This window comes from Pterocles gutturalis, unplaced genomic scaffold, assembly GCF_000699245.1.
Source record: "Pterocles gutturalis isolate BGI_N339 unplaced genomic scaffold, ASM69924v1 scaffold18550, whole genome shotgun sequence".
NCBI lineage: Eukaryota > Metazoa > Chordata > Aves > Pterocliformes > Pteroclidae > Pterocles > Pterocles gutturalis.
The window spans coordinates 18,630-24,794 of record NW_010138685.1 but is presented as its reverse complement, the minus strand read 5'-3'; the positions used below and the strand labels follow the sequence as shown (position 1 = coordinate 24,794).

The 6,165-nt window shown below is 36.1% G+C and overlaps 1 protein-coding gene across 1 annotated transcript in view; it reads right to left on the bottom strand.

The window, feature by feature from the left end:
- Nucleotides 1–6,165, bottom strand: part of PIP4K2A (phosphatidylinositol-5-phosphate 4-kinase, type II, alpha) — a 48,319-nt gene that overhangs the window by 40,651 nt on the left and 1,503 nt on the right. The window lies entirely within an intron of this gene.

The following is a 6,165-nucleotide window of genomic DNA, read 5'->3' as shown; positions in this document are numbered from 1 at the left end:
TGCTTAAAATGTTCACAGCACGGATATTTATCTCCGCAGTGGGAGGCCAAGGATTAGCCACAGCCTCCAAGAGGGTAGAGAGATTTAAAGGTCAATTTAATTATCTCATTCTAATCTCTTACATGTCTAATGTAAATGTCATTGTTTTCTAACTGCTACTTTAGCAGACAAGATTATATTTTAGAAACTTTGAACATGTGAACTATGTGTTGGATGTAATACAAATACTTCATGTAACTCATCTAAAACTGGAGCCTAATAAAAATTGTCACTGAGTCAGAGCTTTTCCTAAAAAGCGAAACAGGGCAATAGGAAAATTCTGGTGATAAAGCACGCAGAGCTTTAGAAGAACAGTAAACTTTCAAACGGACTGGCTTAACAACTTCTCATGGATTTAAATCTTTTCCATTTTGTGATGTCTGGACAAAGGCAAACAACAGTTTCTGGTACTGTGATCTCATCCAAAAAGTTGTGGAACACTTCACAAGCCCAACGTACCATAAGACAAATCAGATCACATCCCAAGCTATTTAAGAGTGCCTCCGGGCAAGGTTTGCATGAACGAGTAGGCAAAAACAAGTGCACAGATGATGCTCTGTGATGACTGAAATCATAGGTCAGTGGAAAAGCCTGGCAGTGGTTCATCGCTGTTAGAGTATTACATACAGTTAGGCTCTTCTGTGACAGCAGCACAGTGGTGTTGCCTGGTCCATGCACAGCTTCTCATGAATTGTGAATGACACTTAGTTTAGGTGAGGAACTGCTGAAAGCAAGGCAAATTAAGTGTTTTCTCTAGGGAAGACTAAAAGAAACTGCTGGTTAAAATTTCTGTTGCCATACATACTAAGGTTAAGTCCCACAGTCACTAAATTCTTATTTGGGCTCATACTTAAGGCACCAAAATTCTAGAACATAATATTCAGCCTGCAAACTTAATTTTTCACATGCTGGAAAGGCCACAAATGTCATACTTTTTTGTTAGCACGGCTGGCTCAACACCTTGCTACCACTACTGCCTATGCCGACATCAAACAAGATGTCAGCAATTCTGAACATCTTGGTGCTAATGTCCTTTGGGATCCACAAACTGCATACTCTGCTACAGGTACTTCATCTGAGAGATGAGCTCAAGAATTTTTTAGCATGGTAAGTCTACCAGTGCATGAAATGACCAGCACAAGAATTTTCTTTTCAAGAAAGTTCCCTGCTTCCAGGATTTTGTACACATCTTACTAAACATTAAATGAAAAGATCATGTCTTAGCTTTGAACAACTCCTAACATAGTTGTTCCTGAGATATTTATTGCTGACCTTGTTGTCTGTAGTTTGATGCTTGAGGTGGCTCATTCCTTCCCAAACTAAGAGCCAACAAATGGAAGCATGAATTTCAGTGCAGAAGCACCAGCAGAGAGCTCTGATTAATATTTTTGTCTTAAGAAATACATATTATCTTAGATTGTAAAATAGTTTTTAAGCTCTTAATATGATGTTTTAGGATTGAATAAGTCACAAAAAATGAGCAAAAATATTCATAGTTTGACAAGAACTTTGGTGATCTGAAGTTTAGATACTTAAAAAGAAAATTGTATTAAAGGCTGACTTCTGAAACATGAACCTAGAATTTGCATTATTTGCTTGATGCCATACTAGAGCCTAGACTATAAATCCTTCTGTATAGAAAGCTGTGAGAGATACCAAAATGTAAGGGGATATCCATATCAGGAGAAGTGAAAAATACTGAGTTCATATGATTTGTTATTAGGAAAATCGTTTAAAAGCAGGAATTCTCAATTTTCATTTTAATTTCAATAGTTTATATGGAAAAATGCACATAGAGAAATAATAAGCATCTCTAAATTAAAAAGAACTTATAGACCATCTGCTAAAAGTTCTTTATTAACTCTTTGTCCTATAAAGAGAACCTCTACAAACTGCTCCTGGAAACAGGCAAAGTCAGATCTGAGCATGTTTCCCATTACACTAAGTACTAAAACTTTGAGGAAAATCAGTTGTGCTCTCCTCATCCCTAGTAGAAGGCTCATTAGGTACACTGGGACACTGGTGCCCTCTGGTAAGAGCAATTCTATTTTATCGGGCAAGAACCCAGTTTCCCTCTTTTGCCTAGCAGAATCCAGATGTGGGATTCAGCAATAACTTAAGCAAGAACAGATGTGTTAGAGCATAGTAAAGTTTCCCTTTCCAGAGTAACAGCAACAGCAGCATTTCTAACTGTAGTAGATCCTATGTTTGCTGGGGGGCGTTAAGCTAGCTGCTTGCCTGTTAATATTCCTTAATTTTGCAGTTTATGGTAGCTATTTCTGTAATTCTTCTGAAAGAACTGTACTCTTGGATTTTGTAATGTAAGAAATTTTGTCAACCAAGTTGAAAAGAAACTCCAAAGTTACCAGAGCTACCCTATATATTTTGGAAAAAAGAGGCCTTTCTGTAGAATAACCTTTGCAAAACCAGTATCTAAAGTTATGGGGGAATACAGAATTAAAAATTAGTTCAGGACTGTAGCGAGGGATTTACTTTACTACATCTGTTTTCTAATATCTTTTTCTCCCCTCTTTTCTTCTAGGAGCTCTCAAGTATCTTCCCATCAACGTTAGGAGGATCTTAAAGAGTTAGGGATTCTTTTTCAATGAAATAGAAGACACTAAAAGCATACAAGATAAAGATAATTTACCCTATCAAGGCAGAATTTGTCATTATTTAATGGTCTGGCTTGTGGAATTACTTTGACACTTTTGAAAATTATCTTCAATATGAGATCCATATGTAGTTACTTGCAACATTCAACAGCACAAAACATAACAATAATCTTTCCCTTTGATAATTTATAGTCTATGTAAGTGCTTTTTCCATTACTCAAATGCAATTTTGATTCATACTGCCTAATCATCACCTGTGTTCCCCTTTCTAAGAAAAAACAGACAGACCATTTTTTAAAATTTGATGCAGTAAATATCTTAGTAATACATGATCACCAAGAAGGAAGATCGGGGTCTTAATAAAATATTTTTTTGACATAACAAGAGTTTCTTAACCTAGATTGAAGACTTAATTTGTGATAACAAGTTTCTATATGCAATTTTCAATAAAGCTCAAGGTTTAACTAACTTCATACTATACTTTCCACATTGGTGTCCATAATAAAGAATGAATCACCAGAAAAACCCTGCTCAGTATTAGCAACCACACATGTAACTCCATGAAACTTTAATCCTAGTTCTGTACTAATCAAAACGTGTTTCGGAGATGCCCAACCACCTATGAAAGACATATAGGTGTAGGACAGATTACCAAGAATACCTCAAAAAAAGGAAAGGAGCTGTTTTTCATCACGTGAAGGGAGGGAGTCTATTGTAGGAATTGTAATTGCCGTTATTAGAAATGGCTTCCTGTAAGGCATGAACCATATACAATTTAAGGACTCTGAAGTCAGACTGCTTGTAGCAAAAACCCAGTACTTCATGAGATTTAAATCTCTTCAGGGACAAGAGGAGATCTCTGCAGGAGAAGATCCCTATATTAACAATTCCACATGTGAACTAAGCCTACATCTTAAGCAGTCCACAAAACTACTGTACAAAGTGAATAACACAACGTCAAGAACTAAAATTACTATAGCCCAGTAATTAGAGCTACCAAATTCTTTTCATGAGGTAGGGTGGGTTTGTGTTTTTTTTTTTTTTAATCTTTCCTTATGAGTAAGCACTATCTGCCCTCTGGAACAACTCATCAAGGATATCTGCAGAACATTCTGAACAACAACACTTAAAACGAATGTTCTTCCTGATTTAAACTGATGTGTCTGACTAATGAACAAGGTAATTGGGTTTATTTATCCAAACCAATTCTATCTTGCTCAATAATAGGAATGACATTGTTCACAATTGATTAGGACTCTCTTCCTGAAAATCATTTATATAAGAAAAACTGTCTAGAGAAAGTTACTTGCTGTCTCTTCCACAACCCTTCCCTCAGTTCAGTACTGCACAGGCTTTTTCAAATTCATGTGTGGGGCTATGAGTACAAGACAAAGATTATCTGAGAAAAAGTATATACAGTGAGTTTCCCTTTGTCAGATTAAATTCCCTTTTTAAATCACAGAGAACAGAACATTAAAATGAAAGCAACTTCTACTTTTAATAGGGATAATTCCTATCTTACACATAGGGTGACTTGGATTTTCATTTATGTGTGTTTTTGTAAAAATAATTTAATTTTAAAAGCATGTTCAAAGTACATTACTACTTGCAGCATTTTTTTTTTTTTATCAGAACAGTCCAGTAGAATAAGAATTCGGAGTGATAAATTGCTTGGGTTGAGGGAAAAAAAGTGAATACAGACATTACCTTCCCTTGTATCGAAATTAATATTAACTATTTTCTGGTTTTTTTGATAAATATTCTTGAAATTCTAAATAGCACTGAAGAATTTTTTTCTAACTACTACACAATTTAGTTGAATCAAAAATCAGGATATGGTTGCACTTCGTTTTTTGGATTATGGATTACATTGTCAAAGAAACCCAAAACACATAGCTACAAACCAATATTGTTGGTTTTAATCTGAAAACACAGACATTTTATTTAGTGACAATTCTTTTATCACTGTTATCACTTTTATCACTCTTATCGTTAATAAATCCAAACAGCAGCATACATAGTTACAACAGGAATTTCTGCTGTAGAACAGCAGTGGAGATGGAAACATTTCATGAATGCTGTGGAATGCAGCACTTTTGACTATGCTGTGTTTTCCAGTTTTAACTAATGACAGTATCTTGTCTTCTAATACATTTATTGAAATACAGCTTTGATTGCCTAATAATCTTATCACCCCATCTTCTAAAAGATATCAAGCATGAGCTGACATGATAATTTTAAGATTAGGAGCAATCACATGCCCTTCCTCTTTGACACACTGATCCTTTCCCTTTGCCAAGAAAAAGGAAACCCTTGTATAAAGGGATCAAATGACTTCCCAAACAATACGATCCTCTCTGATCATCAAGAAAATTGAACCAGGAATGCAATTTGACATTACTGTTTTAACTGTTGGCCTGAGTCTCGGTGTATTTCCTCTTAAAACAGTCCTTCAGTAAACAGGATAACGAAAAATCATGCGATAGGATTGTGACAGCTCTACCAAAAGAAACCAACCCAACCCTCTTCTCCACCTACTGGCAAAATGTCTTACCAAAGTTACAGTGGCCATATAACCGAGATCCATAACCTAATCTCCAGCTACATTCTTGCAATAACATTTTAACCCACCTATGCATTTCTACCAGATTGCTCGATATTGAAAAGGAGGAAACTGGTAAAGAGAATAGTTGAAGGACTCAGACATATATTTTGGCTGCACTATTCAGCCTGCTCTATGCAGCAAGAATCGAGCGTTATTGTACAAATGCATTTTGTACAATTTATTTATCTACTTGAAACCATTTATTAAATATCTTCTCTTAATATATCCTAGTGACAGGCTACAAATACAATTGCAGCCCCCATCAAAATAGTTTAAAAGAGCATGACAGGAAGCATGGCACTGGGTACACAGCAAGTGCTCTTTAGGACAGAATATCTTGTAGTGTGACTGCAGAAGGAATTATCCTTGTGACTGAAACAGTGTGCATTAGGAACAGTTAATTGAAAAGGGAATTGTCAGTGAGTATTGGCAAATCAGACTGAAGTGGAGTTCAAGATCTTTCTTTTGCAAAAAGGCAGAAAGCAGCTTTGACTGCAAGGAATACCCCTGCCAAATCTAGAGCAATTTCTTGTTTTGCTGTATCTGCTCTATGCAAACAATTAATTTCCAGATCTTCTCAATGGGAAAAGGAGACATGATGAAGCAGTACAAAGTTGGCAGGCCACAGGTCGCTCTTTTCTAAACAAAAAGAGAATTAAGGAGAAGAAAAAAAAAAGGGCTGTGGTCATCACACATAGACACACCATTGAAGCAACTGTTATCTAAGTGACGCAGCTGAATATAGCATCTCTTGTCAGTAGTGTCCAGACATTATTTTTTCTTCCTATTGCAAGAGGTATCACCCCACAGTTTTATAACATGGCTCATGACTGGGAGGAACTCTAATGGGAAACAGAGAGGACTAATGATAGCAGAAGAACAGGAAGCAGAAGACAGCCAGGGCAG